Raw genomic sequence first — 24852 nt, 5'->3', positions numbered from 1 at the left:
GGAAACGGCACGAGATATGCGGGAACGTTTCAGGTCTCGTTCTCTTGGTCTCGTCGAGCCAGACAAAAAAGTATTCTTGCTAAAAATCCGAATCTCTAACCGTTTAGGAGTAACCGCAACAAGTTTGCATCATTCCGCGTACCTTGGAAACGGTACGACATTCGGGGACGTTTCAGGTCTCGCGTTCTCTCGGTCTTGTCGAGCCAGACAAAAAAGTATTCTTGCTAAAAATCCGAATCTCTAACCGTTTAGGAGTTGACAATTTTACTTTTCCGTCCGTCTAGCTTAAAAATTGAAAAGTTTGCATCATTCCACGTATCTCGGAAACGGTACGAGATACTAGGACGTTTCGAGTCTCATTCTCTTCGTCTCGTCGAGCCCGACAAAAAAGTATTCTTGTAAAATTTCTTTATTTCAAACCGTTTAGGAGTAACCGTTACAAGTTTGCATCATTCCGCGTACCTTGGAAACGGCACGAGATATGCGGGAACGTTTCAGGTCTCGTTCTCTTGGTCTCGTCGAGCCAGACAAAAAAGTATTCTTGCTAAAAATCCGAATCTCTAACCGTTTAGGAGTTGACAATTTTACTTTTCCGTCCGTCTAGCTTAAAAATTGAAAAGTTTGCATCATTCCACGTATCTCGGAAACGGTACGAGATCCAGGGACGTTTCAGGTCTCATTCTCTTGGTCTCGTCGAGCCCGACAAAAAAGTATTCTTGTAAAAATTCTTCATTTCCAACCGTTTAGAAGTAACCGTTACAAGTTTGCATCATTCCGTGTTTCTCGGAAACGGTACGACATTCGGGGACGTTTCAGGTCTCGTTCTCTTGGTCTCGTCAAGCCCGACAAAAAAGTATTCTTGCTAAAAATCCGAATCTCTAACCGTTTAGGAGTTGACAATTTTACTTTTCCGTCCGTCTAGCTTAAAAATTGAAAAGTTTGCATCATTCCACGTATCTCGGAAACGGTACGAGATACTAGGACGTTTCGGGTCTCATTCTCTTGGTCTCGTCGAGCCCGACAAAAAAGTATTCTTGTAAAAATTCTTCATTTCCAACCGTTTACGAGTTATTTTTAGAAATTTATATTTTTCCGCGTACCTTGGAAACGGCACGAGATATTGGGACGTTTCAGGTCTCGTTCTCTTCGTCTCGTCGAGCCCGAGAAAAAAGTATTCTTGCTAAAAATCCGAATCTCTAACCGTTTAGGAGTTAACTTTGTACCTTTGTCACAATTTTACTTTTCCGTCCGTCTAGCTTAAAAATTGAAAAGTTTGCATCATTCCACGTATCTCGGAAACGGTACGAGATACTGGGACGTTTTAGGTCTCATTCTCTTCGTCTCGTCGAGCCCGACAAAAAAGTATTCTTGTAAAAATTCTTCATTTTTAACCCTTTACGAGTCATTTATAGAAATTTATATTTTTACGTATATTTCGCGAGAACGGCACGAAATACGGGGACGATCCCAATGCCACACATTCTCTTGGTCTCGTCGAGCCCGACAAAAAAGTATTCTTCCTAAAAATCTGTACAGCAACATATATTCCTACTTTAGAAGAACAAATACTAAAATCATTACACGAAATGGAAATTGTCGACAATATTGAGTAGGTTTATTATATATAGCTGGCTATGTAGCACATAGATTCAAAAGTAAACACACGACACACCGCAGGTATTGAAACATGCGAGCTACCGCGCAATTGTCAACGATCTAGATTGGTTACAATTTATTTCCCCGAGGGAAACGCATCACGTACCCATCGCCTTCGGATCTTTTTTGAAACCTGCACATATCGCGAACACGGAATTCTACGAGTATCACGCGCGCGGTTCAAAGCTTGGTAAAGACAAATTTATCTTGGAGAAATTTACGGATAAAATAGAAATTGCATTAAAACCTATCGCGCGCGAACTGCCAATAACAGAGAGAGAGAGAGAGAGAGAGAGAGAGGTCTTATCGCTATGTCGCTCGTTATAGGACGCAAGAACCTACGTATATTAGGATACGCGAAATTAATCGAACCATCGCTGTACAAAATAGATATAAGAATAAGAAAAACAAGTTAACCAAATTTACGAATAATAAATCTTTTTCGTAGCATCTTTATATACACGTTATTGTTATTATTCTTGTGTCATTTAATCCCTATAAAGTGCGCGACACGGGGAGGAAAGCTGCGTCGAACAAAGTAAAAAAAATATTAACATTTTTATACATTTGTTTCGTAAACTTTTCTATATTTATTAAATTTACAATGTTTATTTATATTATATTTTATCACAGAGTATTTATTAAAATTCATCGACTATTATACTCTACGAGAGATTTTTTCCCTGCAAACTTGAAATTAAAATAATATATCTGACACGAGAATGCCGCGCGCTCTGACGTGTATAAGCTGTTTGGATTAACGGCAGCTCTACAAAATTTACCGCTCATCCGTGTGTGACGTCGTCACACACTTGGACGATTCTGATCGGTCGCGTGCGCAAGACCATGCCTACGAGAAAAACAAAATAAATGTGTGTCGCTCGTTCGTTATTCCATCACTCGTGTTATTTTGCAACTGTCAAATGCGTGCAGTTGGCTTATCGCTCGCTCTATCTTAGATCAGCTCACGCACGCGGAGCGTTTATGAAAATTATATATATTCGCAAAAAACAATCCAGAAACTGCCGAGGACTATATACGAGAACTTGGTTGTAATATTACAACAAACTGTATATATAGCAGTTTCGAGTGTTTGATACTTTTGCTATTAATTTATCATATAATAAAAATATTATTATTACTTGATATTTATTTGATATTTATTTCTTTCATATATATACATGTACACACACACACACACACACACACACACACACACACACACACACACACACACACACACAATATATACAAGTGTAACAAATAAGTCACGTGTGTGTCTATATACACATACACATATAATATGTATATGACGTCAATTGTATTTCTTTCCGATATCTAGAATATGTAATTGGATAATTTTATACCGTAACGTTATAAAAAAAAAAATTAAATTACACAAGTAAATAAAATTTAGATTCAAAACTCGAAAGACAGTTTTCGTAGTTGGTCCTTATATACTGTTTTTAGCGAATAAAAATTTCTCTTTGTACGCACGCGCATGTATGAGTATTTATATAAATATGAAATTGTCCATCACCGCGAAAATCCACTGTAAATACCGAAAGTTTAATACTTGTGCCAATATTTAGAATTAAGAGAGATTAAAGAAACTTAATACCGTGTTTCCAAGTACCCGCGCCGGAGCGGTATACCTGATGCTCCGCATCACACTGACATCGGGGTATTATTTCCATTTTTCGTAGACGATTCAGCGTGAGAATTCTTTTCGTTATCGGTTAACTCTTTTTTTCCATTTTTTACTGTAAAATTGTAAAATTATTTTACTCGTACAATATCTCGTACATTGTACAGAAATAAGAGCCTAATGAGGATTTTCACATGCCCGGTGTAAAACAAATTGTGACTGCGCCATGCGATGCTCTCGTTAAAACTTAACCCGGTATATTATTGCGGTAAACGTTGCTTTATCACAAAAAAAGGGCGCATCGCATTGAAATGGAAATGAATAATCTTAAACCGATCAAATTCAAAAAACGAACACGATTTTGGAAATCGTTGCCCAAGTTATACCATGATATATCTTGTAGAGACGTAATGGAGTTTAGAGTTGGGATACGAGTGAAATTTAATTTGTTTCATAACGCGACGAATCCAAGTGCGGCTAATTCCCCGCACACTATCCCTTGCCAATTGACGTATATACTTATTCGCAGATCTATGTTAATCGCAGCCAAAATCATCGTTCGTCACACACACACACACAGAGTAACACACAGTGCCCCGTCTGACGTTTCGATCGTAATTCGACGTTGGGTTATACGCACAAACTACCACAGTATTTTCCCAAGTCGCTGTTCTATACAATCGTCAAAAATTCCACGTGGGATTTTCGTACGTACACGCGCGCGCGCGCGCGCGGTAACGCACGTTCGGCGAATACTCGAGCATTATTTATCGCAAAATATAATACAAGTTGAATTTAGCCGAGATATTTCGTAGCCCCGAGAAACCAGCCGAGTAACACTCGACACATGGGACATTCTATATATATATATATATATATATATAATTCTATTACAGAACCAGGACAGAACATATCTCTAACTTTATATGATTTAAATCGTGCGCGAGGTTGCGTATGAAAATGCTTTCGACAATTATATACTTGTAGAGCGAAAATATAACGCGCGTAATAATTTTTTCACATCGCGCGGTTTTTCTGGGAAAATACCAGGGTGCGCACCGCGCTTGTAATTATCGCGTACGAGGCGTTCGAGGCGTTTACGATTTTACGATTTAAATTATCTCTATCGCGTATAAATTACATATATATGTGATGCAATATCGTACGTTTAATTATACGCACAATGTACGAAAAAACATAAACGAGAGATCGATTCGATCTTACATTTTACAACGAGTACGAGTTATCTGCCTCTTCCTCAGAGCAGAGTAGTCTTCCTCAGAGCTATCTTTGCGTGTCTTCGTCGTCGCTGCTCGTGCTCCAACGTCGTCTGTTTCGACGGACATTTCTCTTGTTCCTCGGCGCGGTTGACGGTGGTGGTGGTGGTGGTGGTGGTGGTGGTGGTGGTGGTGGTGGTGGTGGTGGTGGTGGTGGTGGTGGTGGTGGTGGCGGCGGCATTAGATGCCTATCTATCTCGTTGTCATCTTTCGTCTCTAAAAGTTCCCCCGTATCTTCTCTTCCAATTCTATACAAACAGCCTTCGCTTCCGCTTTTTTCTTCGTCCGTTCGATATTATATTTCGTAACGCCGTCAATACTCTGGTTTACAATGAATTTTTTCCTTCAACAGCGCGGTAAACTTTCGACGAGACGTCGTATACCTTTAAAAGAACGATGAAACGAGATAATATTTTAAATTCGTCATCTTACAAAACGTCAAGTATTAAATAACTTACTCTTTCCGCTGAATTGCAAGAGCGAAAGGCATAGTATATAGGAAAGATCACGCCACTGCGTCTCTCCGTGGCGGCCAACTTAAAAATCTAGCGCAAATCTTATCGATTATGGGGTATCGATTTGCTTCTCTTTCCGCATTAAACCGAGAGAATGTATCTGCAAATTATAATCAACGTTTACGCGAAGCATTTATATTTCCCGCTGCTCATCAACACGCAGGTTAAAATAGAGAGAGAGAGCATTAGCGAGATACCTATATACCCAATGGTTTCCTGGAAATCTTTCTCATCGAGATTCAACCGCGAGGATTCGCTAAACGCGATAATATATCAGGCACTATATTGTATATAGAGCGTTGTGCCTTTTTGAGCAAGCTGAACGAAGAATTCTTTCGCGTGCCGTCGTCTGTATCTCTCTGTTCGTCCTCGCGTCGATGACGCAGAGAGCCAATTCCGAAACCTGTTCCTTCACGCGCGTAATATCATTTCCCTCATTATCAGACTCGACAACATACGCGAACGCGCTGCACGTCCTACGCGCATACGTTCGCATCTTCATCTCGAATAAGTCTACGGAGATAAATATTAAATATTACGAGATACACTATATATGTATATAGAGACCGTAATTTCCCCAATTTCTTTTTTGTAATTTTTTTTTGTAACAAATAAGACGAAATATTACGCGAACGAAAAGTAGAAAAAAATTTATTATTTTCAAGTTTTTTTGCAAAAGAAATATCACGAAATATAATTTTCAATTAACGTAGCTAATAATTTTAATTTTTGACGCTGAAAACTGACGTCGAAAGCCAATTTACCTGCCGTATAGATGTGTTTGGACCACGCGGTTCAACTTGATTGGGGAATCTATTATAGTAGCGAGATCGCTCAATCCGATCGGCATATTCGATCGAATCCCGGGATACGGCGATCGCTCCGATATGGTGATTAAAAAAGTTGCACAGATCGCTCGCAAAACTCGCAAAGCTCACCGTCATCATCATTTTGCTGAGCGCGAGCGAACCCGCGCGCGGCTTGCACATCCTCATCGTTATACTTGTCGCGGGATACCGCGCGGCATACATCCAACACACCAGGGGACTAAAAATATAATCGCGTATAATTAATTACGCGCATTATTAATTTTCAATTCTCAAATATATCCAAATATATACGTACACAAATGGTTTCACGAGCAAGCCATTCCCGGTAACAATTTCGCGTTCCAGTGCGCCGCTCGCACGACCAACTCGGCCTCGGGGCGTCGTCCGTCGCACCTTCCATCAACACACAAGGCTAATTCTTCTTCTCCGCGCCGGTTATCCTCATCGCCGGTGAACGTCGAATTTTCTCGTCGACGCGAGAACCTCGTCGCGCGTTTGACGAGGTCGATGTATTATTCGACGACGATCTAGCTTCGCCATCCGGCGTCGGAATAAGCGCGCTTCTCCTCGGTAATCGTTTCTTTTTCTCACCCTGCATATTCTCTCGTAGCACATTCCTACGCTTCAGTTCCTTATAAATATAGACACGTCCAGGTGAACCAACTGTTTTTTTTGACGGCAACGTGCGTCCGACTATGTAAAGCAATCTGGGAGAGTACGCGGTGCTCGACACATCTACCGACGCTCGATCCGCGTATCCTTTATTCGTCAACCGACCCTTCGCAGCTCGGTGACGGATCCAACAGCAATTCCTTTATCAACTTGTCGGGTTGATTCGCCAACTGTGTGTGTGTGTGTGTGTGTGTGTGTGTGAGATTAAAGCGCAAAACTCTCGGTACGACATTTCACAAATGGATTGAATTATAACGCGCGACAATCGCTCACTTACGTGATATATAGCGTTAATCGCATCCGTCGCGAAGGAAATATAAGCTTTCTCCCTCCGTACTCTGGTAAAAAAATGTATCAACAATCTCACCCCGTCTCTTTGAACATATCGCGATCGTTGGGATACACCTGTATGGAGAAAATGTGTTTTCAATCAACAATTTTTACAAAAAGTTTTCAATTATTTTCACCGCTAGCTGCGGAGGCGCGCGCTTACCTTACGACAGGTGACGTGACGACGAGTCATCATCGACATCTTTGTTACTTAGTTTTATCGTCAACAGCATTCCGCAAGCATCTCGCGCTAAAAGAAGATCGTCTTTCGCGCGCGCGCGCGCGCGGACCAAATCCTATCTTCACGTCAACACGTCCAGATTATCAGACGCTACGTTAGATTTCGCCCGAGCTATCATCGTTATTTTATCATTAACGCGCGGTTCTGCTGTCAATTGGCGATGTGTCCGGATACTTCACGGAGAACTTTTTCCCACAAGACCTACGCATAAACGCACGCAGCATTCATTGGAATATGTCGTCAATTTATTTTCTAAAACAATCGAAATATTTATAATTTATCGTCCAACGAAATCAATATTAAATACGTTTAGCAATGCGCGATAGAGCCCGGGGTTCGTCCGTATTCCATTATTAAATCTCGACCTTTATACCTCCAGATATGCCCTCGAGATATTAAAACGCAAAGAATTTAATTGGACAATTCCAAGAGTACGCGACTAAAGAGGAGCGTCGAGTATACAAATGGGTTTTTCATTTCAAAAACCCATATTTCAACTATTAAATATAAGGTAAATATGCCTGTGTGGCGGCGGCGGCGGCGGCGACAAATACCCCTATAGCTATGTCTGGACACCTTTGTCATTTTAGTCCTTGAATAAGTATAACAACGCGAATCAACGTTCGAATACCGCAACTAAAATTTCGAAATACGAGAAAAATAGTTTTATCTTTCATTTTTATTCGCGTTATACTTATTTAAGGACCATAAGGGCCAATTTCTTCACCGTTGGACAACTCTGTCCTTCGGTTAATCTCTCTCTCTCTCTCTCTCTCTCTCTCTCTCTCTCTCTCTCTCTCTCTCTCTCTCTCTCTCTCTCGACTCTTCATTTCTTTCCAACTGCCCCTTTATAGAAAGAGATGAGAGAGAAGAGTGCGCGCGGTTAACCGAAGGATAGAGTTATTATCCCCGACGGTGAAGAAATTGGCTGTAAAATGATTAAGGTGTCCAGACATATATAGGTGTGCGTGTACGTGTATCCACCAACTCTTTCCAGGCATCGCCGCGGTGTACGCATTTACCCCCGACTTACCCGCAGCAATTCACCGTTCAATTCTTTCTTCTCGTACCACGTCACAATCAACAAAGTCAAAGCCTGGCGCTCTGTCCAGGCTTCACAATTCCTTCAGCAACTCGATCAGACGATTCGCATACGGGCAACGCGGTGCTCTATTTGACGGGTCGACGATATCGTTGGTCGTTATTCGTATCGAGATAGATTCCCTTGTACACCACGGCCACGTTATCGCGCGCATAGATTGATCGCGATGGAACACACTTGAAACAGAGAGCCTCGCGCATGGAGTCGCCCCCGCTCCGGTTACTCCAAATTGGAAAGCGCGACTCCTAAAAACGTGCACGACTCGACGCGGCGTCTCCGCGGCGCATGTGGAGAACAGCAATTTTTCTGCCCCATCGCGGTATCGCCTTCTCTCCAACTCGGTCGCAAATTCCAGACAATTCTGCAGAAACGCAATATGTTATTTCGTATAATAACGGCGAATAGTTGAAAAGAATAGGCGCGCAACGCTTATTATCGTACGCCACGTACTTTTAAGTAATTTACAACGCGTTTTCGCAATCTTATCTCCTCTCTCTTGTCGTCGTCGTCGTCGTCGTCGTCGTCGTCGTCTCGTTCCGATTTGTTGCACGCGTTGTTCGCATTGTCGTCTCCATCCGTCGATTTAGTCTCCGATTCTATGAAAATCTTGAGCAAAAAGGCAAATAAACATTCCTCCTTCGCCGTAGCGGAAAGATTTTCCATCTCGGGAGCTCCCTCCAATTTCGTTAACGTCTTCCACGCAGGTATGTCACACTGCTTCGGTGACTACTTTTCGGCTCAACAATAATTGTCTCGCGTGTTCGAACGCACGATTTGGATCGATGATATTTTCATCTTGTTCCACATCTACGGATAAATATTCCACGTCCACAATCAATATCGCGATATTGATTTGCAAACGAAATAATAAAGAAACCAGCGAATAATTTATCGACGAGAAATGAAATAAATTCTATTCGCAATACGAACCATTTATATATTCCGCTTCGTCGTTCATTACAATCTTCTTTATCGCTGCTTTTACGTCGTACACTCTGTGTAAAACAGTCCAAAGTTGAGAAACCTTTCCTCGTGCGTGACCGCGTTCACTAGCGCTCGCGACGCGAGCTTGCAACTCTTGCAATTTTGCCGTTTCCTTTTCCAGCGAATTTGAAAGTTCGACACGGTTCAACTGCAAAGAGATACATAAGCCAAATTATCAGAGTCGAGTCGTGTGAAAAAAGAAAAAAGAAAACGTTTAGCCTTATACATACCTTGCCGGCAAAAGGAGATTACTTTGCAACAGAGTACGCAGCAATTGAAGAGCCAGGTTTGCGGACATTCGCACTCTTGATGTCTTCCAGTCGCAACGCGGTGCGAGCTAAAAGCTTCCCGTGTCTCGCTAATGGCACGCAGCGCCTTCGAGAGACACAAGCGCTGCCAAACCTGACGAAGCACTTTCGCGATCTCACATAAGCATTGCGATCCAACATGCGTGCTCTTCCAAATTGTCCAGACATTCGTCGCGTTGCTCCTTCCGTTCGTCCGTGGAGATGCGTTCGCCGGTCAGTTCTTTTTCCACCACAGCACCCAAGATTCCAATCGCACAATTTCTCATTGTATACAACTGTTGAGAGAAATTCCAAAAAATTCCAATTAATTTCTAATTACTTAAGGTATCTCTGTGTGTGTGTGTGTGTGTGTGTGTGTGTGTGTGTGTATATGCGCGCGCGCGCAAGTTGTCCAAGTAAATGTCACTTTGTATTTTCTCGTACCAACAATTGTTGGGCCGATACGTAAAAAATTATGACGAAAACATACCTCGTTCGACAGGTAGTCTGTGATTTCGTCGAGGATGGGAATTATCAGATCGGGCTTCGAAATGGCGATATTTTCGAGAAAGGTGCATGTGTTTCGACTATCCGTTTCCGTAACTTGGCTCTGCCCGCGAGCTCACATTCGTCACCTCTTTTTTATCAAACCGTTGCAGCCGCATTCGGTGACCATACGTATACCACACGCCGCCAGTCGCTATGGGTATCGCTAGCGCGTCGTACAATTTCACCAACTGCAACATCGAGAAATGTATTTCGTCAAGTTTACAAAATAAGAGTACCGCCAATAATTTATTCGGACAACCATCATATTATACCTGGACAATCCTCGCGACGCAAGTTATTCCATGATTGTATTTTTTTACGAAAGTTCCTAGGATCTGTTTGCGCAACGAAAAGTATATGGCGGTTGAAAATTAATACACAACACAACTCACGTATGCAAATATATATATTTGCGAACGTAAAAGAACGATATACCTGAAATATATAGTTTGTCTCGTATGTTTTTGCTTGGCATCCTTACTCCGTTCCAATATCTTGTAACATATCTGCGTCAAAGTCCTGCGCAGGTATTACAGTTGTGAGAAATTACTTGAGAATTAACTTTGACTCGGTTAATTACCGCTGCGTAACTTACGCGACAAACGAATCGTCGACGATAGGTGGTCTCCAAATTTTATACAGCGGCAACTGCGTAGCCATCGATACAAAATTTCCAAAGCTTTCTGCCTAGACTCTGCTCCCATTCTTCTTCAATATCCAATTTCATATTCCTTTTATACGCTGTAAAAAGCAACACTCGCATCTCTTTATCCATATAACTTCGCACAACACGTAACACAATATACGGAGATATAAGTTTCGCGCATACCCTTCCAATATTAATCTCGTTTGCATTCTTTACGCGGTCTTCTATATATGACAGACGAACCACGAAAATAAATACGCCAACATATTGTTGACGCATAGATATACGTTTCCCTCTATCCTCTTCCTCGACGACCGTAATATCCTTGCCACGATGAAATATTTTTTCCAGGTCGTCCACAAGCATCGCCACAGCTGAAAGTCACACATCGACAAATCCATACATATAGAGTGAGTTTATCTATTTCAATCAATTATACGATTACACATCTCTCGCCAGACGACGTGTTACATCACACTCTATTTATAATATATAATTGAAATTATTCGCAAAGAATATATTACCCTTGTGAATTCTAGCGAACGCACGTAGACATATGTCGACATCTACTTTATCGCCGTGAATAACAATGGAGAAAAATGAATCGTAATGATCCAGAATAAAATGCGCACACCGTTCTCCTGTATAACGCCGGTCGTGTAACTGGCAATAGAAACGATATAATACAATTACAAAATAGTACAAGTTACGGGGTACGATTGACGAGTGTATAATACACATATCTAATAATATTGTACAAGTAATATATAATTGTCAACCGTTTCACCGACTATTGTTCTAATCACTTGTACGCGTCAACGATATATATATATATATATCCATGAAATATATACACAATAACTTATTAATTGTTAACAATTTGAAATAAGATTCATCACCACCGCGATAGCGTGTGATATCGCCCGAAGAGGGACAATCTCCTTGACGAAATAGTGCCCAGCATGCGACGTTAAAAGATCGTCTTTCACCATCAGTGGAATCACAAAATTCTTGAATATTTTAGCCATTTTAACGTAGTTTTGAAGAATAATTTTCTCTCTCTTCCTTCTTTTTAATCAATTTCCGAGACCGTACGAGGTTCGAGTTTATTTATAACCAAAACGTCAACATTCTAACCAACGGCGGACATAATGACTCATTTTTGAAATTCAGTACTGCCAACTAGCTAAAAATATTTCAACTCTTAAGCCCCTTGCACACACAATGCCAGGCAACGGGCATAATAGAGGGGAACAGGGAATAGAAATCAGAAATCATGTGTAAATGCAGAATAAACAGTGCAGTGAGACACAGGCAATAGAGAGAGAGAGAGACACAGAGTTTCCGCGTCACGTTGGAAATTTTGTGCCTCGTGCCTGTTGCCAACCCCAATCGTAGCATTCCAACTTTTTAGGTTGTAATTAACGATTTTTTCGGATTATTTCCCGTTCCTATTGCCCGTTGTCTGGCATTGTGCAAGGGGCTTTATGCCCTGTGTCCACGATGCAAGAACTTGGTCCAAGTTTCGGTTTAAGCCAATCAACTTGCAGCTCTTACAGAAAAGCAGCAGTTTCATTGGCTTAAACCAAAACTTGGACCAAGTTCTTGCATCGTGGACACCGCGGGGCTTTATCAATGCAGGCGCGCGTTGACAAATCAGAGACCGCGCTTGGTTCGAACAATCGAACGTGATTGGCTGTTATGCGGGGAGATTACAATGGACGCGTTCAGCAGACACAACTGTTGAGTTTGTCTTATCGACACTCCGCGTCGATTGGTTGGTTGTAAAAGTAAGAGCCAATCATGTTCGACCGCTACTGAGCGCGGCTTGGTTTGCCGAACGCGACTGCAATGCGGGAGTCGCGCAAAGTCGCGCGTGCGAGTCGCAAGAATTGACCAATCACAGTCGATTATTCTCCTCAAATTCCTTGGTGAGAAAGGACAGCGGATAAAAAAAGATCGTTCCACCACAAGTAATAACAATTATTTATGCAAACGATAACAAGATGATAAAGAGAAGATGATAAGTTATGTATGTCAGAGAATAAATCCTGATAAGAAACGATAAATATGTATATCGGTGTTCGCGCGCGCGCGCGCGCGGTTAAGTCATATATAAATATCGATAAGATGTCTATCATTTTATTCTTATATATCCGTATTAATGCATACGGTAAAATTATTACCATAAATAACGAATCATAAATAAATAACGATTAGAATTATTAATAATAATAATTCTCTAATTCCCCTATACTTTCTCGCGCCTTTCGACGCGTCGTTCGCGCGACGGTGCGGAACTTGTTTGAATTCTTCCACGCACTACTCGAACGCGTTATAATACCATCGATATAAATTCGCGATTGTGACCGTTGCGGTATCGCGAATTTCGTTTGCCTCGCGTCGCGGTTCCTCTCTCTCTATTTCGCATATCTCGCGCATCATCCTTTTGGCTATCGATCGAACGTTGGCTCGCGCGCGATGGCAAATTGCAACATTCTCACGCCTTTTTGCCTAATTAAACCGTCGCGGGTATCGTCAGATCGCTCGCGGTAGATGATCCCCCTCGCGTGGTCGCTATTACCCCCAGTTGGAGGCCGCTGTCGCGTCTCCCGTCGGACAGGTCGACCATCTTATGCCTTTCGTAGGTCGACCTAGCTGATCCGGACTCCGTAGGACCGTCGGACCGGTTGCTCGGCTCGCCTGGCCGATCGTTGAGGCGTTTCGACGTGTAAAACGCGTTTATCCCTTTTTTGTCACAGTGACCACGTTGCCCCAGACGTTCCCAGAGGTCTGAAACTTGGTAGGCATGTATTCCCGAGTGTGCCGAAGCGATATTCATCATCGTTACGATTTCGCCCCAGATTCGCGATATTGTGCTATTTTACACCCCCTTTAATCGCGGATTTTTTCCGGTGTCCACCCGGCGATGCAAGCGAATAACCGCGCGCGTATATCCGAGTTTCGGTGCTGGTAATAATAAGCCAATGAAACTCTGCTACTTTTCTGTTTTCGTATTTTTAACGTTGCAATATATATTATAAACTTATCGCGTATTTATCATCATAGATTTATAGAGTGCGTATATGTTTATGCAATATTAATAAGGCCGGTATTCATAGTTATTTAAGAGCGTCTTAAGTTCAATCTTATTAAGATGTCACGAACCAATCACAGAGCCATATTAGCGTCTTAAGACATTACTTAAGACGATCTTGAAGACTATATATGAATACCGGCCTAAAAGAGTCAACCTTTATATCCGTACAACGATGCGACGACTGATGTTCGCAGTCGTTTCACACGTATATATAATGTTGTTTAAGCAGGATATAATCGCGCAAAGTCCAATTTAATAAAATTGAAACTAAAACTAATTGCCTGGTATAAATATAAATATAAATATAAATATATATTTTATTTATTTTTAATTTTATTTCGTTTGTTTTATTTCGTTTTATTTCATCTTATTTCGATATATTTTTAGTTTTATTTCATTTGTTTTCAGTCTTTAATTACAATTAAATTCAAGTACCACGGGCAATGTACGGAATACTATCTATAAAATAAAAATCAAAAGATCAAGAAACACCGCGAGCCGCTATCAGTGCTCTCTATTACAGATCATCACGTATCACGGAGAAACAAGCATACGCGTGTGCGAAACCGCCTTAAGGTGACAAAAGTCCCTAGACGTGTAGCGGTGAGTTTCCGTTAGAGCTCTAACAGATACCATAGCGCATGCGCGTATGGCTTCTGCTTTCTGCTCTCATGGCTCCTGTGCAATTTTATGTGCTTCCACCTTAAGGCCATCGCACACAAAATTGCATAGGTTGTGTGCATAAGCATGACGGCGTAAAGCCCCTTGCACAATGCTAGGGGAACATCGGGGAATAGAAATCAAAAATCATGTATAAATGCGGAATAAACAGTGTGAGACACAGGCAATAGAGATGAGAGACACAGAGTTTCCGCGTCACGTTGGAAATTCCGTGCCTATTGCTTATTGCCAACCAATCGTAGCGTTTAAATTTTTTAGGTTGTAATTAATAATTTTTTTGTTATTTCCCGTTCCTATTGCCCGTTGCCTCTGGCCCGTTGTGCGCCAGAGGGGCTTAAAGGTGGAAGCACATAAAATTGCACAAGCCATATGCGCGCATGCGCTATAACGTCTGCATACCGCTTATGGCTTTTGAATTTTCAATCTACATACACAAATATTTACTTTTCATACATCAACTATTCTCTGCTTTAACAAATTATTTATGTTACACAGATATTAAGTGTTGACGTGTTAACGAAACAGAAATAAAATTGTTAAAGCAGAGAATAGTTGTTGGTAAATATGAAAAATTCATATTTACATGTACCGCTTTTCATATACCGCAACTATTCTCTGCTTTAACAAATTATTTCTGTTACAGTTATTATAAGCGTTTAAAAGTTAACGAAACATAAATAATTTGTTAAAGCAGAGAATAGTTGGGCGGCAGTGTGGTCTAGTGGTAGAGCGCCAGACTCGTAATCTGAGGAACCAGGTTCGAGTCCACTAGAGCCGTGGAATTTTTTTCCGAAAGCTGCCGCCCCTCCGTGCAAGATTCAGGCCCTTGTGCGGGGGGAGCAAACTGGGCTCCGTCTCTCCGCGGGAAAGAGACGTTAAACCGTTGGTCCACAAAGGGTCCATTAAATTCTGTTTTCAAACTTGTTAATTGTTGCGTCAGATTTTCAATTATTGCCTCTTGTGATGTGAGGCTGAATGTGAAAAGTACACATAAATATGTACTACTTGCCAAACAGACAGTTTGGTCACGTGTGAAAAAGCAGCAGCAGATCGTGCGTACCGATTGGTTATAAAATAGACAAGTTCTCGAGTTTCTAGAACTTGTCTATTTTGTAGCCAATCAGTACGATCTGCTGCTCTACTTTTCACTGCCCATGAAATTTCACCTTAACAGTTAATATCTCGCGTCGCGGGGGGCCGAGCGGGGCTTTTTTCTGCCAGATTCATTCGTTTTGTGCAAAAACACGAATCGATTAAGCCTATAATTTCATCGAAATCGGTGAGGAGGGAGCTCTCCTTCGGTTTAATACCAAAAGATGTAAACGCAAGACCTTTTTCAGATGGCACACTTGATGCGTCACCGCATTGGTCTCTCTGGGCGTTACAAAACCGCGCCCGGCAAACTCTAGTACTCTGCAATATTAATAACATAGGTTTGTGCGTATGCTGATATATTATTTTATTTATATATATATATATATATATATATATATATATATAGCGTAATTGGATATGTACAGATAACTTGATCTGTCGAAAGCAAATTTTACAAAGTGTTGGTTACAAATTTTGTTGACGGACAGTCTGCTAGCAAACTGTGCGCGACGGCACCTTGACTAAAAATCAAACGGAATCTGCTATTTTTTTATGAAATATATTGTTCAAATGGTTACGAAATGATCGATTCTGTGTTCGGTTTTTACCGTCAATCTCTGCTGTCAAATTATGTCGGCAGGCTGCTTCGATAGAATCTTAATGAGCTTGGTCGATGCCAATATCTGCTGCAACATTATCTCGAATCCATTGACAAACTATAATTTACGTCTCGCTAACAATTTGTTTTTTATCTATGCATTGTGATTGATAAAAATTATTTCTCTTATTTAGCGAAAGCGTGCGTGAGGCACGCTTCAAAGAAAGCCAGTATACTAGCACCGGTGTAACATAAGGGTGCGGCCATCCCGCCAGCGGACCGTGACACAGAGGATGGAAAATACAGAATGGCGGGGGGTTGACCGTACACGCGGGCATGATATTAGTTAAACAGCGGACACAACTCGATTCCATCCGGGTCTTAATGCGTAAGCGTGCTAATTTATCACGCTTTTAATCGCTACAAGTTGTACGTATCGTTTTTTTTCCGGTTACATAGGTTGCGGTTTTGCACCCAAGACGGATCTTTATTTGCCATCGAAACATTGCAAAGTGACCAGCGAGAAAATCAATCCCGACACTGGCAGCGCTCTTGGATCAAACAAAACTATATACTGGCCGTGAAAACAAAGTTATATATAAGAAACGTTTAAATATTATCCCTACTCCCCTCAACGCAATCAATTCAAATTGATAGACAAAATATAAATGTATAGAGGAGATGGTAAAAGTTTGACCGTCTCAAAAATCACAATGTTTTTAGTAAATATATAGTTGACTGTATATCTGGATATTGCATAAAATTGACCATTCTAATTCTCTATTATTAATTTCTAATACACGATTCCAAGTTGAAGTACGATCAGAATTATATTTTCACCTGCGACATAAAATTACGAGACGCGCGCAACACGTAGAGAGAGAGAGAGAGAGAGAGAGAGAGAGAGAGAGAGAGAGAGAGAGAGAGAGAGACGTCCGTAAGAAAATACAACGATTCGAAAGAGAACGATTAAAAATATTAACAAACATCTTTTAAATAGAATAATTCTTCGTTACATCAGCCGTCTTGTAATACGCTACATTCTGTCCACTGAAGAGATTGATATTTCACTTGATCTTCTTCTTCGCGATACGTAGCAAACACCAATGTCTTTCCAACGTCAGACAACCGAGTCTGCACTGAGCCACAATTTCCGTAATAGGTATATCTTCGTCCTTGCGTTTACACCGTACCAAGTATCGCGAGTGAAACATTATCGGATCACCTGCGAGCAGAGAGAATCTGTCATTCGGCACGCCACAATTTGAGTCAAAGCAGGTCAAAGTTACGTAAAGAGATAATATAATTACAATCGTCTAAAGAGAAACACAGAGATTGCGCGGGATACCTGGATACACCGGAAAGTCGCCGCCGAATTTTTCCCCGCTGGTGATATAATATTGTCTCTCCCAAAGATCTTTGTACACCTTGTATTTAAGTTGCTGATCGGATGTCAGTGGATATTTCCATTCCACTGTTTTTACGTCATCTTTGCCGCCAGACCATGGATAAGCTATAATGTATATATGTACAAGTAACGACCAGACGATGACAGGTTACTCGATCAAACATATACGTTTAAATCAATTTTTCGCCCGTATTTACTCTACCTGTATGTATTTGAACAAGTGCCTCCTTTTTCCTCAGCTTAGGCAATTTAGCCAGTTCCTCTTCGAGCAGATTTTTAGGATCAATTTCAATATTATCCATGGCTTCCCGCGCGTCTTCTCATCCAATGGCTTCTTCGCGTTCTTTTCGCTCGTACGTAAGCCTAACATCTTGCGCTTCTTTCCTTCTACAATTTTGTCCATCATTGAGGTAAGCTGCGCGAGGAAAGATTCGTCATTCGCCACTCCATTATACAAAATCCTCATATTCCTTTTAGCATAAATATGAATATATGTATATATAGAGGATAAAACTACTCGTCTCTTTCTGTTGTCTCTCAAACAGTCCGCTTGCTCCAGGAACAGCTTGTCTCTGTACTCCTGAAATTTTCGGCTCAACGATTCGTCCGGCCGTGCCTTTAGACTCGTACATTCTACGAGGCAAGCGATTTTCTTTTCGAGCAACAGAGTGATCTCTTCTGGCAGCAAAAGCAACGGGAGACCTAAAAATACCTCTTGTCTAGTTGATTTTGAGAAGGAACCCACTAATTCGCCGATTATTCTGTGATCCCGTCGAAGCCTGAGTGCCAATCTGTGTGATAAAAAAGAAAACGGAATCAAATTAAACGAAAGTTATATTACATGATTATACACACCCCGATATGATATACCATCTACCATCGGCATTCCATATAAAAGCGTTATTTCTCGAAGAAATGAGATAAACGACGTCCGGCACACTCATGATTCCTTCAATTTGTTTATCAACGATGCCTCGGAGAAAAATATACCGTTGGAATATCTCTATGATTCGCCCGTGTCGGTCGACAAGACAGCAGCTGTGTGTGTGTGTGTGTGTTCCTCTCCAAAACTGGACGCTCTCACAATTTCTTATTTAAATGTTTATCGAACGTTTATGTCACGAGTATGAGCACACACACACCTGATGTGTTCTTCCACCATATGAGAGTTGGAGGTTGGAGTAACTAGAGACCTTCTAGGGTGTGTTCACACTGCGTTCCACCTTTTACACACACTAGCTAGGGTCTGTTCGTTTCCGCTGCACTTGTCAACTGTGTGCAATATATATATATGTACTACGTACGTTTACGCGAGCGTTATTACTTTTGTAGCAATAATTAACTTGGGATAATTTCTTCGCGTAAACGGGATTTTGTAGCAACGATAATTTACTCCGCGTGAAACGAGTGAATTATCGTAAAAGTTACTACACAAGTGTAAAAGACTCTATAGACGCGCGGAAACGCCATGTGCGGCAGTAGAGTGCGTTGACCAATCGCAAAATTTTGATTTTGCCGCAGGCGACTTTGCGCGGCAGCCTTCCGATTGGTCAACGTACTCTACCGCACGGCGTTGTATTTTACTATCATTGTCCGCATTATCTATGTTGATCATAGTTCTTGTTGAAAGAAAAACAAGGAGTTAAAGTTGCTGTGGCCCAAAGGAACGTATCATATACGCACAGGATACTATCAAACGCCTCGTATAATGTACTAAATATATATGTTAACCATGTTTAAGAATACACTGTCTCGTTTATAATTTATATGAATGCTGTGAACTTGGCATTAAAAAACAATTTATGTTATTCGATGAGTTACCGTGATACCGTATTTTTGTTTAACAACAGTCTATTCCAATACTTCTGGCTCATGTAATTTAAAATATCGTTATCACGTATCGCGGCGCCGATTGGTTGTTCCGCAGGCCCCTGTGAGTTGGACTTAATTTCAATTTTAAGCAGCGCGCGCTTATCACCCCCTCGGCGCCGATTGGTGTGTTCCAGCATTGCCCCTGTGGTGGACTTATTTCCATTTTAAGCACGCGTCCGCTATCTCGCGCCGATTGGCGGTTTCCCGCAGGCCCCCTGTGAGTTGGTCTTATGTAATTTGAAGCAGCCCTGTTATCCGGCGCCGAGCGGTGTTCCCGGCAGCCCTGTGAGTTGGACTTAATTTTCCATTTTAAGCCGTGGGCCCACGCTCTCTCGGCGCTCTGGCGGTGTCCCGCAGGCCCCCTGGTGAGTTGGACTTCTTTCAATTTAAGCAGCGCCGCTCATCTCGGCGCCGATTGGCGGTTCCCGCAGGCCCCTGTGAGTTGGACTTAATTTCAATTTTAAGCAGCCCTTGCTTATCTCGGCGCCGATCGGTGGTTCCCGCAGGCCCCTGTGAGTTGGACTTAATTTCAATTTTTAAGCCGGGCGCCGCTCATCTCGGCGCCGATTGGCGGTCCCGATGCCCCTGCCCTCAAAAAAAGACTTAATGTCAATTTTAAACATCCAGCCGCCATCTCGGCGCGCTGGCGGTTCCCGCAGGCCCCTGTGAGTTGGACTTATTTCAATTTTTAAGCTCGCCGGCTCAGCTCGTGCGCCGTTGGCGGTTCCCGCAGGCCCCTGTGAGTTGGACTTAATTTGCAATTTTAAGGCAGAGCGCCGCTCCCATTCTCGGCGCCGATTGGCGGTTTTCCCGCAGGCCCCTGTGAGTTGGACTTAAGTTCCATTTAAGCAGCGCGCTTGCTTATCTCGGGCGCCGATCGTGGCGTCCCGCAGGCCCCTGTGTGAGTTGGACTTAATTTAACTTTTTAAGCAACCCCTTGCTTATCTCGCTGCGATTCGGCTTGGTTCCCGCAGGCCTCTTGAGGTTGACCTTACTTTCAATTTCATGCAGCGTGCCGCTCAATCTCGGCGCCGATTGGCGGTCTCCCGCAGGCCCCTGTGAGTTGGCCTAATTTTCAATTTTAAGCAGCGCCGCTCCCTCCGGCGCCGCTTGGCGGTTCCCGCAGGCCCCTGTGAGTTGTGACTTATTTCAATTTTAAGCACCCTGCTTATCTGCGTGCGCCGATCGGTGGTTCCCGCAGCCCTGAGTGGCCTTAATGCATTTTTAAGCAGCGCCGCTCATCTCGGGCGCCGATTGGCGGTTCCCGCGGGCCCCTGTGAGTTGGAACTTACGTTCAATTCTAAGCAGCGCCGCTCATCTCGGCGCCGATTGGCGGTTCCCGCCGGCCCCGTGAGTTGGGACTTAAATTTCACTTTTAAGCAGCGGCCGCTCATCTGCGGCGCCGTTGGCCAGGTCCCGCAGCCCCTGTGAGTTGGACTTAAATTTCAATTTTAAGCATGCGGACGCGCGCTTATCTATCGGCGCCGATTGGCGGTTCCCGCAGGCCCCTGTGAGTTGGACGTAATTGCCATTTAAAGCAGCGCGCGCTTATCTCGGCGCCGATTGGCGGTTCCCGCAGGCCCCTGTGAGTTGGACTTAATTTCAATTTTAAGCAGCGCCGCTTATCTCGGCGCTGATTGGTTATTCTGCAGGCCCGCGAGAGTTATATTTAATTTAAATTTTAAGCCACGTATCGTGGCAGCAAATTTTAAGCCACGTTGATGCTTCCGCACACAGGACGCGAAAACGCTTGCCGCGCGGCAAAAGAAGCGACGCGGTAGCCAATAACCTTTGGTTTCTCTACGGAAAAACAACACGTTAGATTGCGCTACCGCGCGTCGCTTCTTGCCGCGCGGCAAGCGTTCCGCGTCCCGTGGGCAGAAGCCAATAAGGGCAACGCGCTCTACCGCCTACCGCACGGCGTTTCCGCGCGTCTATGGCGGCCTCTCTGCTAAACATGGGCTCCCTGTCCCACTAGGACGCGGCTGCAGCGCGGCAGTTGCGGCAACTGTCGGCAGCCGCGGTAACCCTCATTACCGTCTTGCCTTTGTCCTGTCTTCTCTAAACTCTTGAAAAAAGGTAGTAGGCGGAAAAACGATGGTGATTAATTACCGCGGTGGCCGCTCTGCCGCAATGCCGTGCGCTGCCCGCGGTCCTGTGTGCAGGAGCCATTTGAGCATCAGACTCCATAGAGCGCGCGGAAACCGCCGTGGCGGGTAGAGTGCGTTTGACTCAAATCGGAAGGCTGCCGCAAGTCGCCTGCGACAAAATCAAAATTTGTGATTGGTCAACGCACTCTACTGCCGCACATGGCGTTTCCGCGCGTCTATGGAGTCTTAGCATTAGGCTGCTGGTTTCACATGGGGCGTAAGATGCGTATGCGTAACTTGCGTGAGCCAAACAAATCATCTCAGCTACTATACGCGTACGATACGATTAAATACTGAGACGATTTGATTGGCTGACGCAAGTTAGGCATACGCATCTTACGCCCCATGTGAAACCAGCCTTAGCGTATATTACGCCAAGTTTACAATGCGAGTCGTAGTAAAGTCGCGTGAGTCGTTAAGAATTGACCTGCCCCTCTCATTGGCCGCGTTCAGCAGACACAACTCTCCGTTGAGTTCGTCTTATCGACACTCCGCGTTGATTGGTTGGTTCTAAAAGTAAGAGCCAATCACGTTCGACCGCTACTCGGCGGCTTGGTCTGCGCGCCGAACGCGGCCATTCTTCTCTCTCTTTGTGCTCTAGCACATATCCATGAATCGTCGTGGATGATACAAGGCTTTTAAGGTTAGGGGGGGGATCATTTCATTCGCGCGGGCTCATATGTACGATATACGTATATAGATATATACATATGTCAAATACAGTATATATAACTATATGTATATATATATATATAGTTAGAAGTTGTGCCGTGTAGTGACATGTGTGGTGTCAAACTAACCATGCTGAGAGACGTGTTGTTACACCTCTTGTTAACCGCTGTAACAATTTAGGCTCATCGACACGACCGAAAGATGGTTTCGCGATCATCACAAAAATCAGCTGTTGAAACACCTATCGCGAGGTACTCTATTCGTGCAATCGCGCGATTGATTATAACCTGGAGCACAGTCTCGCGGTCTCAAGTGACACGTAAAAAAAAAAAAAAAATTGTCCCGTTCTACATACAAGTCACACACACACACGCGTCACGTAACTCCTTTATCCTTCCTTATTGTCGAGACGTACATACACGTCTTGTCTCATTGCGATACAGTTGTCAAATTCTCCTTTCCCCATATCCCGCTCTGTATAATCGTAATATTGGGTACATTCGTATAGAGCAGTTTCGAGAGAAAGTCACGAATCATTTCATCTTTTTATCCGTCAAAATTATTAGGATATTAATCCGGAGTTAGCGACAGTTGTACGATATTCTATACATAAAGATTTACAGCGATGCTAATTATATTTATATAAACGTACAAATCTCTCATCAAGGTTTTTACATAATTTATATAAAACATTTATGTTATTATTTGCTTTAAAATCCTCGTAACTATTAGGCAAGTAATATATATTTTGCCCGTTGAGCTTTTACATTGCGTATTGCGTAGGTTCGCACCGACAATTTATCTGCCGATAAGATGAACCTGACGAGCACGTTCAAAGGTGAAGGAGAGCTATCGAATTTAGAGAACTTGACGAAACAGTCCTCACGGATCTACTATAGAGCTGCGCCATCGTGGGGTTAAGATTAACTGCTGATGCTTGGTGCGCGATAAAGTTTCGTTTCGCATACAACGGACCAAACTGAAAAGCGTCGCTATCTTTTTGGGTAAACGACAGTTATACAGATTGCGTAGATAAATATGACTTTCGCCATTATGTGTGTGTGCGTAGCGTACGCCGCGTAACAATTACTACAAACAATTAAAATATTTGCAGAGTTTGGACGAGGTTCGCTGATATAAGATGTAGAAACATGCGCAACGAGGATCTGAGAAGCATGTCTTCCCCCCGCAGGGTATAGCACATCGTCCCATACGCCGGTCCTGCAAAGTATTCTTTTATACATAAAGTAATCGATGGAATAACACACAATAGCTCTGTTGACGCTGCTGCGCCGGTTACATCAGAAAGTCCTGCCTCGTTCATTGCGCCTCAGTCCAGGTACGTACGATATTATTGTAGCGCGCGATATTATAAGAAGCCAAGTAAATTAGACGCAGACAGACATTTACATTTGTCAAAAACTATACGTTGTGTATTTTATTTAGACGAACCGGATTACGGTGGAATCCACAAGTCGGCGACACGGCGCAGCGTTGCGAAATCTCAGAACCACTGGAGTAAAAGATCCCGATCGAGGACAATTGCTTGTCTTTAAAGAATTAGAATGGGGCGCAGACCGTGTTGGAATAGAAGCTCAAAGTACCGAGGATCACACATGATCATCATCCGACGCCACTTGGTTTACTTACACAAACCAAGCGAGATTTGTCGAATTACGATTGAAAGAATGGAATATCAGGTTTGTTGTAAGCATCGACGCTATTGACAAATACCCGTTGATAAAAATACGTTGCCCCGCACTCATCGCCAAGTCAATTTTATTTTATTACAGATTGTTTCGTCATGGGCTCCAGATTAGTAATTATTTTACATCATCTTCCGTGGTTATTGACACAGATTCACACACACACACAACTGATCGATCTTCACTTATATGCGACGACGATGCTGGTGGGGTAAGTCCAAAAGATTTTATTTGTTTTCACGTTGAAATATTTATCGAGAGCACGTTATTTACTACTTTATTCATTTAATATCTACCGAGTATAGTTGACGATTTTCTTCCGCGTCGTACAATATTTACTTTTATCTTGTTATCAATTAAATTACGAATATTATTGAAACAGGAGGCAGCTGGTCATTATATTACATCCCGATCTGAAGGACGGTGGTGCGTTACAAAATTTCATTAGTTATATTTCAAATTCATCATTATCCGTATCATCTATGGCAATGGCCGCGCGGCAATAGACAAACATTGGCCAAAATACAGAGAGAGAGAATGCAGTGTGCTACACCTCACAACCCAATGGTTGTTGAACAGTCGTCGCGAGTTCGTTCCCAAGTCAGTTTATGGATCTCATATAGATTCTGGAAGAACACAACATTCTCCTTTAACAACGAGTCAAGGGAACGTAACAGGTTTGTATATATATAAATTATACTGCCTATTTAACATAATACAATGATTGATGGAAGAATTTGCATATTATTTCATTTTATGTGAAACAGGAAGCGGTACGAAAGGCTCCGGAGAGCGAATTTGGACAAAAAAATTATCAACCACGAAATCCAAAT

General features: G+C 42.6%; 2 long non-coding RNA genes and 2 pseudogenes across 6 annotated transcripts; 2 read left to right on the top strand and 2 right to left on the bottom strand.

Annotated features, from left to right (window-relative positions):
• Positions 1 to 2827: 2827 nt before the first annotated feature.
• On the bottom strand, positions 2828 to 13582 carry LOC139824628 (condensin complex subunit 1-like; annotated as a pseudogene).
• A 2066-nt stretch (positions 13583 to 15648) lies between these two features.
• Positions 15649 to 16987, top strand: LOC139824631 (uncharacterized). Its single transcript, XR_011735198.1, has 3 exons — positions 15649 to 15951; positions 16406 to 16599; positions 16671 to 16987. It is a non-coding gene; the product is annotated as an uncharacterized lncRNA (long non-coding RNA).
• Positions 16988 to 17165: 178 nt separating this feature from the next.
• On the bottom strand, positions 17166 to 18820 carry LOC139824629 (tRNA-splicing endonuclease subunit Sen34-like; annotated as a pseudogene).
• Positions 18821 to 22239: 3419 nt separating this feature from the next.
• On the top strand, positions 22240 to 24852 carry LOC139824632 (uncharacterized). Of its 5 annotated transcripts, none has more exons than XR_011735201.1 (7): positions 22240 to 22284; positions 23097 to 23317; positions 23428 to 23652; positions 23760 to 24020; positions 24107 to 24230; positions 24402 to 24696; positions 24787 to 24852. It is a non-coding gene; the product is annotated as an uncharacterized lncRNA (long non-coding RNA). The 5 variants fall into 5 exon arrangements; XR_011735199.1 differs by lacking the exon at positions 22240 to 22284 and adding an exon at positions 22405 to 22564; XR_011735202.1 differs by lacking the exon at positions 22240 to 22284 and adding an exon at positions 22611 to 22807.

Source organism: Temnothorax longispinosus, unplaced genomic scaffold, assembly GCF_030848805.1.
Source record: "Temnothorax longispinosus isolate EJ_2023e unplaced genomic scaffold, Tlon_JGU_v1 HiC_scaffold_48, whole genome shotgun sequence".
Classification (NCBI taxonomy): Eukaryota; Metazoa; Arthropoda; class Insecta; order Hymenoptera; family Formicidae; genus Temnothorax; species Temnothorax longispinosus.
This window is presented reverse-complemented; position numbering and strand designations above follow the sequence as displayed.